The sequence below is a fragment of the Sceloporus occidentalis genome, unplaced genomic scaffold, assembly GCF_023333645.1.
Source record: "Sceloporus occidentalis isolate IW3139 unplaced genomic scaffold, rSceOcc1.0.p SCAF_2, whole genome shotgun sequence".
Lineage (NCBI taxonomy): Eukaryota > Metazoa > Chordata > Lepidosauria > Squamata > Phrynosomatidae > Sceloporus > Sceloporus occidentalis.
The window spans coordinates 36,593,273-36,614,383 of record NW_028316982.1 but is presented as its reverse complement, the minus strand read 5'-3'; positions in this window follow the sequence as shown (position 1 = coordinate 36,614,383).

Genomic DNA, 21,111 nt, shown 5'->3' with positions numbered 1-21,111 from the left:
TTTTCCATACCCCCAGTTTGCTTAGCCATGTATGGTGTTTCAGATTGAATTGTTACTGTGTTTTTGTGTGCTCTCTTGCATATTTTTAAATAAAACCTTTTTTTATTTATCACACATGGAATCTGCCTGCAGTTAGTACTGGTATATATTGCTGAAAATGGTCCCTTATGTTACTCAACCTCTCTCAGATCACCTTTGAATAAAGCAATTCTTCTAGCACTTAAGGAGACAATGATGTTTATCACACTATACTCTTAACGAGCCATGATTCCAGTGTGACTCCTCTAGCTGCCTCCTGTTGCATTCTGGGATTGGCAGTTTTAAGGAGGGGTATTTAGAATTCTCAGGCACAGAAATTCTCTGCCTGAGAATTCTAAATACCCCTCCTTAAAACTGCCAATCCCAGAATGCAGCAGGAGGCAGCTAGAGGAGTCACACTGGAATCATGGCTCGTTAAGAGTATAGTGTGATAAACCTCAATGGCACAGTTGGTAGGGACCCTAATTCCCCCCACATTTCTGGATAATAGTCACTTATATGAAATAAGGAAAATCAAGGTTTGTTTTTTGGATATCTATATCCATATCCATATCCATATCCATATCCATATCTATCTATATACTGATAGATATGGATATGGATATAGATATAGATATAGATATTGGAGGGAGAGTGGAATATTTTCAAGCCATGCATGTTCAAATTTGTCATGCCCTGTGAAGAAGCTGGAGACTCAGAGTAGGAAGCAGAAGAACCCAGCCAGGAGGCTGACCCCAGTTCCTCAATACCAGTACAAGCAGAGACTGCTGCTAATGAGGGCAGGAAGGAACCAGGCACTAATGCAGCAGAGGTTTCTGCCAGCTTGGATATTGAGGAAAATGAGGAGGCAGACATAGCTGTGCCTTCAGCAAGCAGAGGCATGCAGTACTCACAAAGAATTTACAGTTGGCCCGCCCCTTACATGGGCTTGCCTTCTGCAGACTTGAGCTCACATGGAAGGCAAGTTCTGATAGAAATAATGGGGCATACACCCATGGTACGCACACTGCAGCATGCTGCAGGAGCACGCCCCATTGTCCTTAATGGGATTTAAGCATGCGCTCAATTCCCCTTGTGTGTGTGTGTGTGTGTGTGTGCATGGGGGGGGGGTGTCTGGATGGATCTCCCAAGTAAGGGGCGGGCTGACTGTATATGAAATGCTGATCAATAAGCTGCCCAAATGAGAGCCTTCATGTGAACTGGGCAGCCATTTTAAGTGGTGACTGTTTAATTGTTTTTTAAACTCTAGGAAGAGTGTGCTTGTAGTCACATCTTCAGTGAGTCACACCTGTGAGTCACTAGGGGCGGAGCTAGCAGACTAGCTCTTTATTTCTTCTCCCAGAGCCTCTGCAGAGCGGTTCCTGCTACAGAGAAGAGGAGGAGAGAGGTAGCTGGGCAGCCATTTTAAGTGGTGACTGTTTAATTGTTTTTTAAACTCTAGGAAGAGTGTGCTTGTAGTCACATCTTCACTGAGTCACACCTGTGAGTCACTAGGGGCGGAGCTAGCACACTAGCTCTTTATTTCTTCTCCCAGAGAATTTTTATTTCATTTTTTTTAATCCAAGGAAATCTACAGCAAAGGCAGAATTGATCGAGCTCACTGCCACAAATTGTTGAAGCATCAGGGGCTTAGCGTTGGTGTTTTCTGGAGGATTCTTTTTTTCAGGAGGAAGCCCACAGTCCTGTTCCAGTAATTTCCTAAGACTTTTCAGTATGGACACTGACGGAACCACGGCAGTCACCTGCAACACTTGTGGGATGTTTGTTTTCTTGCCTAAAGAAGTGGAGAACTTCACATGCCCCAAATGCAAGTTGGTAGCCCTCTTGGAGGAGAAAGTGCAACAGTTGGAGTCCAGAGTAGCTACACTTCAGCATATTAGGGAGCAGGAGGATTTCCTGGACAGAACAGAACTAACAATCCTGGACGAATACCATGCAGAGGAAGATGCTAGAGCTGAGGAGTTCACTTCACATACACAGGAGGAAGACAGCTGGAGGAATGTCACATAGAGAAGTAGGCCAAGAAGGGATTGTTCAGGGAGCTTGCAGCTAGAGAATCGATTCAAAGCTCTTTCCCTTATCAAGGAGGATGAAGAAGAGTAGCATGGACAGACTTCAGGGACAGAGCAGGCAAGCCTGAGCGTCCCACCCAAGGGAACAGCTGCTGCTAAATCTCGTAGGAGGTGTGTGGTCGTAGTGGGGGACTTTTTGCTGAGGGGTACAGAAGCAGTGATTCGTAGGCCTGACAAGATGTCTCGAGAGGTGTGTTGTCTCCCAGGGGCAAAGATCTGTGATGTGACAGAGAGGCTGACAAGACTGGTCAAGCGTACTGACCAATACCCCTTCCTCTTGGTCCACGTGGGAACCAATGATACTGCAAGACACAGCCTGCAGAACATCAAAAGGGATTACGAGGCGCTTGGTAGGAAGCTGAAAGGAATGGATGTACAGGTTGTCATCTTGTCTCTTCTGCCAGTTGAAGGGCACGGTCCAGGAAGGGAGAGGAAAATAGCGGATGTGAACAACTGGCTTCACAGATGGTGCCGCCAAGAACAATTTGGATTCTTTGATCATGGGCTGCGGTTCCATGAGGAGGGACTTCTTACAACGGACGGGTTGCATCTCACACCAGTTGGAAGAAATGTTTTTGCCAACAGTCTCAAGAACTTGATCAGGAGGGCTTTAAACTGAGTTCCGTGGGGAAGGGAGACAATATTAAGGAAGGCGAAAAGGCTGGAGAAAATAGTCAAACAGACATAGAGGAAACAAGAAAAAAAGTGCAAGGATCCAACAGTGGGAGGCAAATAAACTTGCACAAGCAAAAAGTAAATGGGACCCGTGGTCTGCGATGTCTCTACACTAATGCACAGAGCATGGGAAATAAGCAAGATGAACTTGAACTCCTAGTACAGCAAAGCAAATATGATATAATAGGCATCACTGAAACCTGGTGGGATGAGTCTCATGATTGGAATGTGGAAATAGAGGGGTATAACCTTTTTAAGAGAAATAGGCCAAACAGGAAAGGAGGAGGAATAGCACTATATGTCAGAGATATTTACACCAGTGAAGAGATCCAGGACATCAATCATGGAAGCCAGGTGGAGAGCATCTGGATAAGAATCAAAGGGGAGGGAAACAACAAGGATGTTATGGTGGGAGTCTACTACAGACCCCCAAGTCAGACGGAGGAATTGGATGATGCCTTTCTAGAACAGATGACCACACAGTCAGAAAAGAGAGATGTAGTAGTGATGGGCGACTTCAACTACCCTGATATTTGTTGGAAGTCAAACTCAGCCAGATCCTCAAGGTCTAGCAAATTACTCACTTGCCTGGAAGACTATTTCATGGTCCAAAAGGTGCAAGAGGCAACAAGGGGGTCAGCTATTTTGGATCTGATCCTAACCAACAAGGATGACTTGGTTAATGGGGTGCAAGTGGTGGGATCCTTAGGTGGAAGTGACCATGTTCTCCTGGAGTTTGTTATACAATGGAGAGGAGAAGCCAGGCATAGTCAAACATGCATTCTAGACTTTAGGAGAGTGGATTTCAGTAAACTTAGAGAAGTATTGAGGGTGATCCCATGGTCAGAAATACTAAAAGAGAAGGGAGTTCAGACAGGATGGGAGTTTCTCAAAAGAGAGATACTGAAGGCACAATTTCAAACAGTTCCAGTGAGAAAGAAAAATGGGAGGTGTCTCAAGAAACCAGGATGGATGACTAAGGAACTTTCAACCGAGCTAAGTTTGAAACGGAACATGTATAAGAAATGGAAAAAGGGGGAAATCACAAAAAAGGAATTCAAAGAAATAGCAGGCATGTGCAGGGGTAAAGTCAGAAAAGCTAAAGCGCAGAATGAACACAGGCTTGCTAGAGAGGTTAAGAACAACAAAAAGGGCTTTTTTGGATATGTTCGCAGCAAAAGGAAGAAGAAGGAAACGATAGGGCCACTGCATGGAGAAGATGGCAAAATGCTTACAGAAGACAGAGAAAAGGTAGAATTACTCAACACCTTCTTTAACTCAGTCTTCTCAGAAAAGGCAAAGGGTGCTCAACCTGAAGATAATGGAGCAGAGGACAGAATAGGGGAATTTCAGCACAGAATAAGTAAAGAGATAGTAGAGGAATACCTTGTTAATCTAAATGAATATAAGTCTCCAGGACCAGATGAACTACATCCAAGAGTATTAAAAGAACTGGCAAATGTCATATCAGAGCCATTGGCAATAATCTTTGAGAACTCCTGGAGAACAGGAGAAGTCCCAGCAGACTGGAGGAGGGCAAACGTTGTCCCCATCTTCAAAAAGGGGGAAAAAAAGAGGATCCCAACAATTATCGTCCAATCAGTCTGACATCAATACCAGGAAAGATTCTAGAGCAGATCATTAAACAGAGAGTCTGTGAACATCTAGAAAGCAATGCCATAATCACAAAAAGTCAACATGGGTTTCAGAGAAACAAGTCATGCCAGACAAATCTGATCTCTTTCTTTGATAAAATTACCAGCTTGGTAGATGAAGGGAAGGCTGTGGATATAGTATATCTTGATTTCAGTAAGGCCTTTGACAAGGTTTCCCATGATATTCTTGCAAACAAGCTTGTAAAATGTGGGCTAGACAAAGTAACTGTTAAATGGATCTGTAATTGGTTGACCGGCCGAACCCAAAGGGTGCTCAACAATGGCTCTTTTTCCTCCTGGAGGGAAGTGACCAGTGGGGTCCCACAGGGCTCTGTCCTGGGCCCAGTGTTATTCAACATCTTTATCAATGACCTGGATGACAGAATTGGGAGCACACTTATCAAATTTGCAGATGACACCAAATTAGGAGGAATAGTTAATACTCCAGAGGACAGGACCAACATTCAAAATGATCTGAATAGACTAGAAAGCTGGGCCAAAGCTAACAAAATGAAATTCAACACAGAGAAATGTAAGGTACTGCACTTAGGGCAGAAAAATGAAATGCACAGATATGGGATGGGAGACACATTGCTGAATGAAAGTACATGTGAAAGAGATCTAGGAGTCCAAGTAGACCATAAGTTGAACATGAGTCAACAGTGTGATGAGGCAGCTAAACAGGCCAATGCAATTCTAGGCTGCATCAATAAAAGTATAGTGTCTAGATCAAGAGAAGTAATAGTGCCACTGTATTCTGCTCTGGTCAGGCCCCACCTGGAATATTGTGTCCAGTTCTGGGCACCACAATTCAAAAAGGACATTGAGAAACTGGAGCGTGTCCAGAGGAGGGTGACTAAAATGGTGAAAGGTCTGGAAACCTTGCCCTATGAGGAACGACTCAGGGAGCTGGGGATGTTTAGCCTGGAGAAGAGAAGGTTAAGAGGTGATATGATAGCCCTGTTTAAATATTTGAAAGGATGTCACATTGAGGAGGGAGCAAGCTTGTTTTCTGCTGCTCCAGAGAACAGGACCCGGAACAATGGATGCAAGCTACAGGAAAAGAGATTCCACCTCAACATTAGGAAGAACTTCCTGACAGTAAGGGCTGTTCGACAGTGGAACAAACTCCCCCGGGGTGTAGTGGAGTCTCCTTCCTTGGAGGTCTTTAAGCAGAGGACTAGATGGCCATCTGTTGGGGATGCTTTGATTTGGATTTCCTGCATGGCAGGGGGTTGGACTGGATGGCCCTTGTGGTCTCTTCCAACTCTATGATTCTATGATTCTATGATTAACAATTTTCAGTGTCTCATTCTCTACAATGACAGGAATCTGAGGAATGAAGGGCAACTTCATTTGGGGCCAGAATTCTTATGGGGGGGGGGCAATGTCCTCATTTTGCTCCTCACTTCACATCTGTGGCAACTTCATAGGAGCTGGGATACTCTTTGGAAACCTGTGAACACTGTCTGAAATGTCATGACTGGGGAAAAAAAAAGGCAGCAGGTACCTCTTTTTATGGGTGTATATTATTTTATATTGTTTTTCCTCAGAGGTGGCAAAAATAATTTTAAATGAAACAAATGCATGGGCTTATTCTGTTTATATATTTATGCCACCTCTTAGAGAAGCTATATAGAACAATAAATATCCATAAAAAGAGGAACCTGAAACAAGAGCAGGAAAAAAATTACAAGTAGGAACATGCTGATAAGAAGTGGGTTTTCAAAACTTTCTTGAAGACCTACAGGACTTTCTACCTTGCAATAATCAACCTAACTGTCTGTGGTGGTGTATTAACAAGACACGTCCTGTCGATAAACTTAGAGGGCAGACTGACCAGTACACCTGAAGGATACCATGCCTATTTTGAAAGCTATTCCACCCCCGTCCTTTTTTGTTTGCTTTTTTTTCTTTTAGTAAGAGACTGATCATATTAGTTAATGAATTTGGTTGAGTCTTTGGTCAGTTGGTTACAAAGAAGAAAAATAATCTCCTAAATTATATGAGCTCCATAAAAGTTTTTGTTAAATTTTGTCCCCTTCTGCTTTCAACAGTGTCTGTAAAATGGCATTATGTTCTTCAACATGAAGTTTTTCAGGTTGTTGTCCAGATAGCAGGAATCCACAAAAGTGTCTGCTATTTGGTTACTGTGTTCAGTTTTACTATGAAGCTATTAAGGCTGCCCCCGCTAGAGTCTATTTTTGAGGAATGTACACATTTAGTAATAAAACCTGTCCTTTTAAAATGTGTGTTATGAATAGAAATATTAATGGAAGACTGTATTTTATGGGGAATCCATTTGGTCGATAGACTAGATGCCTAGGAAGAAATGAACATAAGCTTATAGCTCACATCACTGCCCTTTCATAAGAATGTAAGAATCTTCTGGATGGTTAAAGCCAAAGTCTACCTAGTTCAGTGTTTTGCCTTCAGGACAACTGACTGGATACATTACCAGTAAGGCTTGACATTGTTGGCATATTCCTGCTTGCATATTCCTGCTTTTTGATCCCAGTAGTTGATATTCATAGGTACACATTCTTTCAATATGGAGCAAATAGTTGTCAGTGGACCACTTTACCAAGAGGCAAGGGCCCTAGCCAGAACTTGGTTGGGGGAGAGAAGTTACTTTTCAACAAGTGATTTGCAATTTTTCCTTTTCCCAAAAACAAAGCCATAACTGCATTACATGTGTAAAGGAACAAGGGATAACTTCATGGGTTTTGTGGTGTAACTGTACATTTAAATTATTTTATAGTTACAGGGATGTAGCTTCATTGAATGGTAGAAGAGGAATGTTGCACAGTTCCAAATGCTGATTCATATTCTCTTATGGGTGTTGAGGGAATGAGATGATAGACAGGAGAAAAGTGTGCTTTGTCCCATCGTTTTGTGGCTTATGCCATTCAGATGTTTTCCAAAAGCAATTAAAACTCATTATTTTAGATACATCTAAGAAGCAAGAAAAATGGCAAGTCTAATGGTAATTAACTAGTTACTTTTTAATAGTAACTTTTGAAGAACTGACCAAAAGTCAGTTTGCATGATATTTGAGGTTGCTAATTTAGGAGTGGGAATCTATGGGGGCACCTGCAGTGCAGAAATAATCCAGTTTGACACCACTAACTGCCATGGCTCAGTGCTATGGAATTCTGGGAACTGTAGTTTGTTGTGACATCAGAGCCCTCTGACAGAGAAGGCTAAATGTGTCACAATTCCCAGAATTCCATAGCATTGAGCCATGGTAATTAAAGTTGTGTCAGACTGGATAGTTTCTACATATGGATGCAACCCAGGTATCTCCCCAATATGATGTTGAGCTCCAGTTCCCAGCAGCCTTAGTCAGAACAACCAGTGTCAAAGAATTCTGGGAATGACAGTTCAACAACGTAAGACCTTACCACACATGGGGGGGGGGGGTTGCAGCTCAGAACTGCACTCACTCCTGTTCTAGCAATGCAAAGTGTGATGTTTCTTCACACCAGATCCAGAGTGACTCCTCTCTAGCAATGCGGATTGAGGTTAAAACGTGATGTTTTACCACACCTGGTTGCCTTTCTGTTGTCCTTACAAAGTGAGGGAGAAGAGAAGTCAGTTCAATTCCAAGCAAGTCACGTGATGCGGACTCAAGCAAAGCGGAGTGAGTGGACATTGTATTACCACACCAGAGCATACTTTGAGGGTTCAACGATTTGAATCGGCACCCTTAATAATAATAATAATAGTAAAATTTATTTCTATACTGCTTTTCCATATTGATCAAAGCGGTGTACAAAACAGAAGAATACAACATTACAGTAATACAGAACAAAACACAATATATACATAACGATAAAACTATATAAAAAGTTACAAATACAATTTAAAAACTATTAAACTAGATCAAAGCCCTCCTTCCCTGCTTCCTCCTTAGCTGTCATCCTTCATCGGGGTCTAGGAGAAGGCAGGGGATGATAGGATAGCTCGCTGGGGGTCCCTGGGGCCAGGATTAGGATGCAGGAGCAGCCAGGGGATGATGGGATAGGTCGCTGGGGGTCCCTGGGGCCAGGATCGGGATGCAGGAGAAAGAAGGGGATGATGGGATAGGTCTCTGGGGGTCCCTGGGGCCAGGATCAGGATGCAGGAGCAGCAGGGATGATGGGTTAGGTGGAGAGGGGGTGAGATGGGGATGCAGGAGCAGTCAGGGGATGATGCGTTAGGTAGAGAGGGGGCGAGATGGGTATGCAGGAGCAGTCAGGGGATGATGGGTTAAGTGTCAGGGTGAAGGAGTGGAGCAGATGAGGTCTAGGAAGACGCAGGGGACGCAGGGAGTGATGGGATCGGCTCGTTGGCAGAGAGGAGGAGATGGCATGGAGGAGGAGGAGGATGGGAATGACTGAGCAGGATGCAGGGGCCAAGGGGGGTGGCATCGGAGTGCTTTTCCACACCAGACCAAATCGCAGTGCAATTGAAGAGAGCCTGAAAGTGAATTCTGTGAAGTCACTTTTTTCCCGTTTTTACCAAAATGAGGGGTGACTTCAGAAACACTCCTAAAGCAATTCGCAAGCAGCTCCCATAGAGATCAATGGTGTCTGATAAAACAGTCCCTTTATGACATGAAAATGCATAGTTAGAAGTGCAATCACTTCGGAAGTGAGCTGGAACTTAGCCACAATACCACCCAAAAGCTCCGTGTGATATACTCCATATAAAGAAACCTATTATTCCCACCTAACTGGAATGGGCAGGGTCTGAACCTAGAACCTGTGACCACAGAGCTGCACAACTGAGTTACATCTATTTTTCCTGATTATTTTCTGATTATTCAGCTACTTCTTCCTGGCCATTTGTCAATGCTGTAAATCAAAACTATAGATGTCATTACAGTGCTATTCCCATCACCATTTGCTAGGCTGGTGATATAGTCTGTTGTTGGAGAGTAGCAGTATAGCTATAAATTGAGGTTCGCTGACCAAAAATTAGTTTTCCCACTATCTCCTGTATGCTTTGAAGGCCCTTTCCTCTCATGTAAACTTCACATTGTCAGCCTGATACTTCTTTGCTTTTGTAGCTTTGTGTCATGACCTTGATTCATGCTTTTGTTTGCCTCTACACAAAGCTGCAGTCTCTCTTCTGCAGACTCCTTAGAGAACAGCTTGTGTTAAAATGTTATAAGTATTTGCATGTTACAGCCCTTTGTTTAAGCCAATAAGTGGTGACACAAATCTCTTCTTGCAAATTTACCCAGAGACTGCAAACAAGGCATGGGAGCCTACAACCACATTGTTAAGGGGCATGGCAACAAAACATTCACCTAAGATCCCTATGAGACCAAGGGATTTGCATTATTCCCTTACAGGAATTAATCATAAAAGCTGAAGTAGAAATGTCAAATTAAAAAAACAACAGCAAAATCCAGTGGTTTTCAACAGCAATTTCAAATTGGAAATATACATATTATATTACTGAGGCAGTATTTTATCTCTGTTTGTATTGCATTGTTAAAGTCACAATGACTAGAGCAGTTGACTGAGGACACACTGAATTGAACTGGTTTGTTCTATCATTTTGACAATGATGTTGCAGTGGAGAAACTACAAATGTGCTCAGACTATGCTCTGAGATGCTAAGATGGGGAAGCAAAGCAAAACAGCTCACCATGGTAATGCTTTTCGATGGCATCTCCATGTATGTGACACTTCATATATAAAATGGCTTCAAGAAGTAATCAAGACCCCTGGCTTTTCCATATTTTGTATGTGTTACAACCGGAACTAAAATAGATTTAATTGACATTATTACCATTTGATGTACACAAAATACTTGACATTACAAATGTGCAAAACATTTTACTGTGCCATAAAGATGAAAAAATAATAATAGCAAACCAGCATGTGTTGGTTGCACAGGTATTGACTCTCTCTCACTGACACATGCACACACACGCATGCACACACACACACACTGCTTCTAGAAACATCTTTGGCAGCAATTACAATTGTGAGTTTTACTAGCTCAGTCTTTCTCAGCTTTGGGTAGCCAGATCCTGCAATTTTTGCCCACTCTGTGTCAAAATTTCTTTAACTCTGTCAGATTGAAAGGAGACCACTAATGAACTTCAATTTCTAAGTCCTGTCACAGATCCTCACTCAGATTGAGATATAGCCTTTGACTGGGCTGTTCTAAAAAAATTGGATTCTTGTTCTGAAAACGCTCTCATTTTACTATGACTCTGTGTTAGGGTCATTGCCCTGCTAGATGAAGGTCCTTTCCAGTCCCAAGTCTCTTGTGTACTGAAACAGATTTCCTCTAGAATTGCCCTGTGTTTGGTTTCATTTGTCTTTCCTTCAGTTCTGACTAATCTGCAATTCATGCTGTGGAAAGTCATCCTGACAACATGGTACACCATGTTTCACAATGAACATAGCATTTTGAAGCAAGGGCTAAACATTCAGTTTTGGTCTAATCAGACCACAAACCTTTTCCCATATGTTTGCTGTGTCTCTCACATGTCTTTCTGCAAATACAGTCGGCCCTTCTTATATGCGGATTTGCCATCTGCGGATTTGACCATCCACGGATGGCAAATCGGGAAGTTGTCCCCAATGGTGGCGCGTGTGCACACGCACCGCCATTAGGAACAACTTCCTTCTCCTCCCCTCCCACTTCCCTTCCCTCCCTCCCCTCCCTCTTACTTACCTTGAAGGCATCCATTCGCCACCGCCGCTGCCACCACCGCCGTCACAGGAAAAGCTGGGTGGCGGTGGCCGCAGCAGAGGCCAAGCCCCAGCTCCTCTCCGCCGCTGGAGAAGAGCCCGATGGCGGTGCTGGGGGCCTCTTGGCCCCAAACAGCACCACCACCGGACCTTTCCTGCGGCGGCGGTGAGGAGGCACCGCCGCCGCGCCAGAGGCCTTCAAGGCCTCCAGCGCTGGTATCCGGCCTCCTCGAGGCCTCCGCCGCCACAGAAGGGGTGGATACCGGTGCTGGAGGCCTTGAAAGCCTCTGGCGCTGCTGCCCTCCACGCCTCCTTTTCGCAAGGAAATGCGTGGAGGCAGCGAAGAGGAGGTGTAGAGGGCAGCAGCGCCAGAGGCCTTCAAGGTCTCCAGCGCCGGCATCCAGTCTCCTTGAGGCCTATCAGTGCTGGGGCCTCTTGGCCTCCAACACCGTTATTCGGCCCTTCCGTGGTGGCGGAGGCCAGATGCTGGCACTGGAGGTCTTGAAGGCCTCCGGCGCGGCAGCTGTGCCTCCTCACCGCTGCCGCAGGAAAGGTCCGGTGGCGGTGCTGTTCGGGGCCAAGAGGCCTCCAGCACTGCCATTGGGCTCTTCTCCAGCAGCGGTGAGGAGGCCGGGGCTTGGCCTCTGCTGCTGCCGCCTCCACCACCACCCGGCTTTTCCTGTGGCGGCGGTGGCAAACGGAGGCCTTGAAGGTAAGTAAGAGGGAGGGGAGGGAGGGAAGCAGGGAGGAGGGAAGCAAGGGTGGGAAGGGAGGAGGGGAGGCCAGGGAGCTTTTGTTCCCAATGGCGGCGCACGTGCACGCGCACCACCATTGGGAACAATTGGGACTTGAGCATACGCGGATTTTGGTATATGCGGGAGAGGGTCCGGAACGGATCCCCCATGTATACCAAGGGCCCACTGTACCAAACAAGATGTAATGTGGGTCTGTTTTAGCAAAGACTTTTTTGGTGGCACTCTTTCATAATATCCAGTATTGTGGTATTCCTTAGTGATAACTCTCATATGTTTCTTCTCACTTATAGATTTGTCCATCTCCAGTGCTCCTGATTGGTTCTTTGACTAATGTCCTCCCTACCTGGCCACTGAATTTTGGTAGACACCTTTCTGTAGACAGAGTCATAGTTGAGCCATATTTTCTTCATATTGTAATAATGGATTTAACAGTGCTCTGGGGCAGGATCATAATTTGAGATTTTTAAAATTATGTCGCCTCTGCTAGGTGCTTCTGTACAGTTTTGTCTTGAGTTTGTTTGAAAAACTCCTTGGACTTAATGATTCTGTTTCTATATGACCTCCATCAAACCCTGGTGTCTCCCAGACATAGGTGTGTTTATTTTGAGATCATGGGGCAAAGGTGGACTCCATTCAACTGCTTACATGACATCTGGAGCAGTGGTTTGCACCAAAGCTTACTTAGGTGTGTTACAGCAAAGGTGTGTGTGTGTGTGTGTGCGCGCGCGCATGCGTGCACATGTGCACGTGCACACACACACAAACACACAATTATTTAACCAGTAAGGACTAGTTTGTTTGTTTTTCCTTTAAATTTTTCACCACAGTAAAATATATTTAGCCTATGGCCATTCCTTTTCAATCCCAGATTCAATTAAAACAGAACAAAATGCAGTGCAACCACGTCATATGCAGCTGCGCCATACACAGCTTCCAGCATACGCTGGAAGCCAGGCCACAAAAAAGCCTCCTGAGCCCCAGAAGGAGTAATGGGGTGTGTGCCTGTGGTGGGTACAAGCCCCATTGCTTCTTATGGGGCTTGAGCTTACGCGTTTTTTCTCTTATGTGGGGGGTGGTGGTGTCCAGAACAGATCTCCCACGTAAAAGAAGGGCCCACTGTAAAGAAAAATCAAAGGTAGTGTGTGCATGTGTGTGTATACACCTGAATCTATCATAGATGCTATTGAATTTCAATTTCTATGATCCCTCACCATTGCTTATGTTGTCTGGGGCTGATGGGAAATCATTTCATCAGTATGTAGAGGACTCCTTATTTCTGATCATTGAGGCAATGTCTTCCATGTCAGTGGGGTGCTAAATCAATTTGGATTTCAGTCTAAACTTTAAAAGAGCTATCCTTTTGACAGACAATGTTCAACACCATTCATAGATCTTTTAAAGCGGGTATAGGCAACTGAATTGGGGTTGTGAGATGCAGTTCCCACACAGAAAGGCCAAATAACTGAAAATTTCCCCCTGCAATCTTTTAAAAATAGTGACAGTCACTCCATTCCATTCTGAGAGAGAGTGAAAAAATAGAGATGTTTGGAGGTAATATGGGGTTCTAGAATCTTGGGTAAGGTGAGAGGGGTATTTTCAAATTTTCATTGAGGGAGTTCTCTGTGTGTTGTGTGGGCAAAAAATTCCTGAAAATCATGCTCATTTTTTCCCAAATGAAATTTGATGGAGTCCAGGGGGGCTTTTGGAGAGTGGTAAGGTGATTTGGTGTGAGAAAAGTGGGGTCCCGTGAGATATATTTTCCTTACGCTTGCTTTAAAGGTCTGACTAAAACAGATCCATTACTCCACTGATGCCACCAGATTCCATTGCTCCATGGTCATTCATCTTACTGTAAACAACACTGATGTTGGAAATGCTGTTAGTTTTGGAGAGTAACCAAAGAAATCTTCAACTCATACACACACAGTGATGTTTTTCTAGGGTCATACAGTGATGTAGAATGATGGAAGATTCCAGTCAAACAAAACCAACTGTTTTTACCATCTACCAATAATGGATAGTTAAAGAATGAAATTTGCTGCCACAGGATATGGTAACACCATCAGTTTAGGTAGCTTCAAGAGGGTAGTAGTCAAATTCATAAAGTCCATGAACTGTCCATGACGATCTGAGGCTGTATGCCTCTCAGTACCAGTTTGATTTTGAAAAAAAAAAATCTCTCTTTTGCAAGTGACTTTGACTTGGTGGGTAAAAGTAAAAAATATTTTTAAAGCAAACAAATATAAGTATATATCTTCTTGTATGAAATACAGATATAGGAATAATGTGGGGGTATGAAATAAGGACATTTGAATTGCTATGGCCATGACCCATTCTGAACAGAGGTAGGCAACCTTCTGCATTGTTTGGGAGTAATCATGGGAGTGGCAAGTGTAAACATCTGGAGAACATTGCTTAACCTAGCTTTAAATAAACCAGAAATAGTTTCTGTAGGTGCCTCCTTCTCTTTCCTTTCAATTTTAATTCAAAAGAAAGAAACCATATAGTATATCTCTATTTAAACAATGCGTCTAACCAAATCCATGAGGGGATGTTCCTTAAAAAAAAATGATTCAAGCTCTCAGACATTTTAAAGATAAGCTGTTGAAAGAATCTGAAGGAGCAGCCTAAAGAATAATTTGAAGAAAATAATGGTGCCCAGGAAGAAAAATGCCCCATCATAACTGTCTTATTCTTGAGCTATCCCAGCTTTCATCTTCCTTCTTTGTGCACACAAAAATGTGGGAATGGAAAGTGCCAACAAAAGAAGCTAATATGAATAGCTTGAAGAGAAGCCAGTCCAGTTTAGCAAATTAAGGATTTTCAAGATGGTGGGACCTTGGGGAGAGTCTGTTTCTTAGAAGATTTGATTCTTCCTCTATTTTCATGTGAGAGAAGGCGTGGAAATCCCATTTCAATAGCTTTGCAGATGCATCATTTTAATTTATAAACAACCCTGTGAATTTCTTTCCAAAGAGTATGCAAGTGTTTGCCAGGGAATGCTCTCGGGCTGAAAAGAAAATTGCTAATTGAAGAGTCTATGATTCTAGCCTTCAGAGAGAAAGCATCAAGAACAATAATTTGATCAAAACGTTCTCACTACTGTTTTCAGAAGTTGGAAATGTGAGAAAAGAAGGGGACGTTGAATAAACCTCAGTGTTAATAGAAAGCAATGGGCTTGCTAAAAGCTATCCTTTGACAAAATGGAGGGGGTCACAGTTGCACATTTGCTTTTGTAGTATTTTAGCAAATATTCATAATTATTATTTTAGATAGAATTCTAGACACATACATCGTGTGATTTTTTTAAAGTAGTAATTTTAGAATTGTAATTTGTGGTTTTGTGTAAAATGTCAGATTGTAAAATTATATGTAAGATTGTTGGCCACACTGAGCAGAAGAAGTTGTGAGCTTTCAAATAGTTTTTGACTTATGGCAACAATTTGGTGAAACTATCATGGGGGTTTCTTGGCAAGACTTGTTCAGATGGTATTTATCTCCCTCTAAGGCTGAAAGAGGGTGACTCCCCCAAGGTCACGCAGTGGGATTCCATGGCTGCATAGGGATCTGTATCCAACACTCAAACCAGTATACTATGTTGACTCTCCCTATGAAAAAGGTTGGAGCATAATTTTGATGGATAGATAGGCACAGATGCAGGAATCCATCTTTTTGTTAAAACTATGAGTTAAAACTATGAGGACATATGACAGTTTAAACAACAGAATAACTCTTTCTCTCCTTCTCCTTCTCTACATAATACTAATAAAAGCATATCCAGGTAATAATTGTTCAATTCTACTATTGGAAAACTGCTTAGAGCATGATTCAGAAGAGCATGATTGCATCAGGGCCTCGTGGAGTCATTGCATTCCTTTGTGACAGGGAAGGGAACCTCTCACAGGCTTACTCCAGTTCCATTTCATCCCAGCTCTAATAGCCTGTGGTCAAGTATTGTGGGAGTTGTAGTTAATCAACATACATTTCCATCTCTGCTCTATTGGAAGACACTTATAGTCATCTTAGCAACAGAGGGTGTTCAGAATGAGCACAAAGTATATCTTCTGTGATAATTTTATTATTATTTTTTGAGACTGGCTGGTACAGTGGTTTCTCCATATTCACTGGGGTTAGGGATGAAGGACCCTGTGAATGTGGGAAAACTGCAAATAAAAAAAACCACCATTTTTTTAAACCTGAGAGAACACTTCTCTAGTAATCTCCAGGTCCTCCAGTGGAACTCTGTGGTCAACATCTACTAGAAGTTATTATTATTAACTTTTATTTATAAAGTGCTGTAAATTTACACAGCGCAGTACATACAGTATTTTTAATTGGACTGTTCCCTGCCCTCAGGCTAACAATCTAAAAAGACATGACACAAAAGGAGAAGCGAGTGGTGGAGGGAAAGGGGATGAGGTCCAGCAGTTCCTCTCTACCACCAAGGCCTGGACCAAGGCAGGTGGACTGGAGGGAGGGCTTGGCTTCATAATGGATGGTTAATCTTCTTCCAGGGAGGCCTGTTGGAGTTAGCCTGCCTCACTAGTAGGATAATACGTATAAAATACATAGCAATACAGGAAATGATTCAATAAAACAGGCAACAAAAGAACATCAAATAGCAAGTGACAGTTATGCAAAGCCTGGGAAAGCTTCTCTGAACAGGATGGTCTTCAACTCCATTTTGAAGCTGGTTAAAGAAGTGATGGCTCTTCTTCGCGGGGGAAGAAGGTTCCAGGAGTGAGGGGCAGCAAGTGAAAAGGGGCGAATACGAGATGGGGCAGAGGAAATCCTGGGCTGGGACAGCAGACCTTGACTACCAGAACGGAGGGCCCTAGTGGGAAAGTGAGGAGAAATAAGGTCTGATAAGTAAGGAGGGGCAAGCCCATGGAGGGCTTTAAATGTCGACAGCAGGAGCTTATACTGAGTGCAGAAAGGGAGAGGGAGCCAGTGAAGGGATGCCAACACAGGAGAGATATGGTCAGAGCTGTGGGCAGATGTGATAATGTGTGCAGCTGAGTGCTGGACAGAAATTAAAGGACGGAGGTGAGAAAGAGGAAGCCCAGCCAGGAGGACGTTACAGTAATCAACTCGTGAGACCACTAGGGCATGGACCAGGATCTTGGCAGTAGAGGTGGAGAGAAATGGTGGATTTTGGCAATATTATATAAAGAGAATCTACAAGCCTTGGCTGTGCTCTGGATCTGAGGGATACACGACAGAGAAGAATCAAAGATAAAACCAAGACTGTGGGCTTGCTGAACTGGTTGAATAGAAATGTTGTCCACAGAGACAGAAAAGGAGTGTTGAAGGGTGGGCTTAGGAGGAAAGACAAGAAGCTTCATCTTGGACATGTTGAGCATCAAACGCTGATGGCGCATCCACTGCGAGACAGTTGTGAGACAAGACGAAACTTGTTGTTCAAGCCTTGGAGAAAGGTCAGGGGTGGAAAGATATAACTGGGTGTCGTCGGCGTACAGATGATAGGAAAAACCAAAAGAGCTAATGAGTTTACCCAAGGACAGTGTGTAGAGAGAAAACAGAAGGGAACCCAGAACAGAGCCCTGGGGAATTCCAACAGATAAGGGAACAGGAAATGAAGTCTGACCGTCTGCAACCACTACAAAAGATCTGCCAGACAAATACGATCTAAACCAGTCGAGAACAGAGTCTGAGAACCCAAGGTCAGAGAGTATATCAACTAGAAGACAGTGATCAACGGTGTCAAAGGCAGCTGACAAATCAAGAAGGATGAGAACAGAGTAAAGGCCATTAGCCTTGGCCTGTAAAAGGTCATTGGAGATCTTAGTGAGAGCTGTCTCTGTGGAATGCCTTGGGCGGAAACCAGACTGAAAGGGATCAAGAATGGAGTTGGCTTCATGAAACTCGAGACAACGATAATAAACAACCCGTTCCAAAACCTTAGAAAAGAAAGGGAAGAAGAGAAATCGGACGATAGCTAGACAAAGAGGAGGGGTCAAGAGAAGTTTTTTTCAGAATTGGGGAAATGAGAGCATGTTTGAAGTCCGATGGGAAGGAGCCTGTAGAGGGAGAGAGATTGAACATATGGAGAAGCGAGGGCAGAAAAGAGGGAGCTATAGAAATTAGAAGACGAGTAGGAATCAAGTTGATCATAGAATCATGGTTGGAGACCTACAAATGCCTAGAGAAGTGTTTTCTCTAGGAACATCTAAGCTCACGAGGACAACTATATGGGCAACGTCTGACAGAGTTGCACTGGAGGACATAGAGATTCCAAGAGAGAACATATTAATCAAAACCGCAAAAGTCAAAACTGTGAATGTGGAGGGCCAACTGTATATACAGATGTTCACCTGAGTTCTGTGTTGAAAATCATACAATTATGAGTTAAATTCTCATTCGGTTTAAAATTGTTTGTGAAATATTTTCAAATGAGAAAAAAATGATATATTTTTTGAAGGTGATGTGTTTAGAGCTATTACTTAAGAAGTGGCCAAAGCATTCATTCTTTAAGGTGTGGAGTTTTATATTAAAAATAAATAGCATGCAGCCTCTTTGGTTTTCTGGACTCCAGGTCCAGGTAGATTTTGGCAGACATGGTTCAAATTTTAACACCGTCTCACTTCTATCACCACAATCTCTTATTCTATACACACATTCTCATGAGCTATGGGAAAAATTGTATTAGTTTCTGAAATTATCATTATATATTCTACATTTCTGTGGGTGAAAGCCTGTCCTTGCTGCCTTAAAAATGGCTAGGAATTTTGTAAGTTTTGTAACAATCTTGTCAGTTTTGCATGATAGGATTGTCCTCTCTGTATTTTCATTTTTTCCCCCTAATGAGCCAACTTAAAAACCTTGTTTTTCTGGCTTTTTTATTGCAAACTCATGAAATGCCTCTTCTCCCCACACAACTCCAGTATCAAATATGTTGCAAGTTCAGATTCAGTAAATGATTGGTGGCATAATCATTCCCGCCTCATTGCCGAACATCTGAGCACCTAGAGAAACAATTTTATTTTATTTTATCTTTTTGGTACAATATTTCACATGGAAAAGTCTCAGAATGCTTTCAAGAATACTTGTAAATTAGAAGCTTTAGATGCTTCTTCAAAAACCCAAGGATAGTGTCATATATTTTGGGACTCAAAGTGATGTAAAACACATGTTACTGGTTACTTTCAGTTGTACTCTGATGTGCAGATTCCATTGGAGCCTGCAAATCTTAAGTAGAAACAGCATCATTTATTCTTATAGTGCTTCACATTTCTCTTTCTACCAGGCATTCCTCCTTCTTGTCTATTTACAAGGAACTCTGGGACTGTAGTTTTTTATATATTATAGATCATGTCAAATAGAGGAAAACAAATCTTTCAGTCTCACACAACTGAGTTGAACTTAGTGCACAACTACACATATGCCCTCCAGCATTTCACATATGGAAGTGAGGACACGTGTGGCCAGGCATCATCAGAATGAGGTCAAAATGGAGAAGTTATTAATGGGGAGAACACATAAGCTAGGAGAAGCTAAAGTAATTTGCCTTTACCTGAGCCTCCAGGAAAGTCAAGACTTTGCCCCTCTTTCTCTTCTTCCTCCTGCTGAGTTGAATGCAAACCACTTTTGGTCATTGAACCCAGTTTGCAGCACCTGAATTAACAAAGTAGAGAAGGAAAGAAAAACTGGGGAGTACAAGCACCTTTCTCACTGCTATAAGGGGAACTGGATACATACCAGTTTTGAAGCATTCCCTCTCCTATGTTGATGGATATATGTTGATAAACTACAATTGCCATAATACTTGACCATAGACCATTGTTTGTAATAGTACAAATGGGACCTCACATTCTCATCCACATGCTTTCCTAATCCCACCTCCATGCCCTCTGCCCTGCCCATCATGCCTGTCAGTGTGTTCTTTTGTTTGTTTGTTTTAATGCAGTTCCAGAGGTATTCTAATATAATTTTTAAAGGAAAAATAAATAAAAGAAAGTTTAAAAGAGTGGGAGCCTGGACTGGAGTAGCAAAAGGGGAGTAGGGAGACAGAGGAGACATGTATACCAAATAGCTGCCCAATACTAGACGTGCCACCAAAGATTTTATCACATCTGAGAACTAATGGGACAGCTGCACATTTGGTGGCTTACTGCCAGATTTTCCCAACAATGGCATGATGTATTCTAACCACACTTGGACAACAAGGCAGTGACAAGATAGAAATGGTGTGGTATCACCAAAGGCACTATTTTCCAACTTTAAAAGTGATTTAAGAATTGTGTATGATAAAGTCCTGGGATATTCAGAAAATCTCATACCGTTTGGGCAATAGATGCAAGGAAATACATTTTGTAAAACTTATTGACACTTTACACTATACAAGGCCCCAGTAATGTATGTCTTTCCCCATGATCTACACAGGAATCCTGCCTGCACTTCAAGTAAAGACCAGAGGTACATGACATATGCTGTTCCTTAATACCTTTTAAAATCTGGGCAGCCAGTAAAACCGTAAGTCAACTGAGAAATGTATAAAAGAAAGAAAAGAGCATAATACACCTTTGGCCACTTTGCAAAACTCAAAAACATCATCAAAAGGAGTTCTAAAGTGCCCTGAGAATAAAGCAGAAAAAAGAAGAAGACAATTTCTTCTTCTTTTTTCCCTGGGAAGATGGCCTGGGAATGGGAAACAGAGTTTGGCACAGAAGTAACTTTCTTTGTCATTTTTAACCACTTCAAATCATTTGGCAATAGACAGTCAACAGAGAGATGTGTGTTCCATAATCAGTATTGCATGATTTAAAGAGATGTGACTTTTCAGAGGGAGAATTTCTAAATAGACATTTGATCTTGCTCAGTTTGGATTTGGGATCTGAAGCCCACAGAGCATTTTCTTTCTTATTAATGTTATCCAATGGTGTCATTCCATCAGTCAATACATGTGATTTTTTGAAAAACAAACAAACAAAGAAACAAAACCCAACACATGAAAATTATGGAAGAAAATATTTTTCAATTTTGAAAGGTATACAGGAATTTCTACTCAGCTTGATTTTTTCCCAAGTAGCCTTGGGGGTCAAAACTTTGGAATGCTTTGGATCTAGCTATTTGCTCCTTAACCCTTTGCAGACTGACCTGCTTACAACATATAGAAACTCTTATGTTGATGCTCCTACTCTTCCACTTTGGAGAAAATTATACAATGAGAATTACAGGTCTAGTGTAAAGTGCCCAT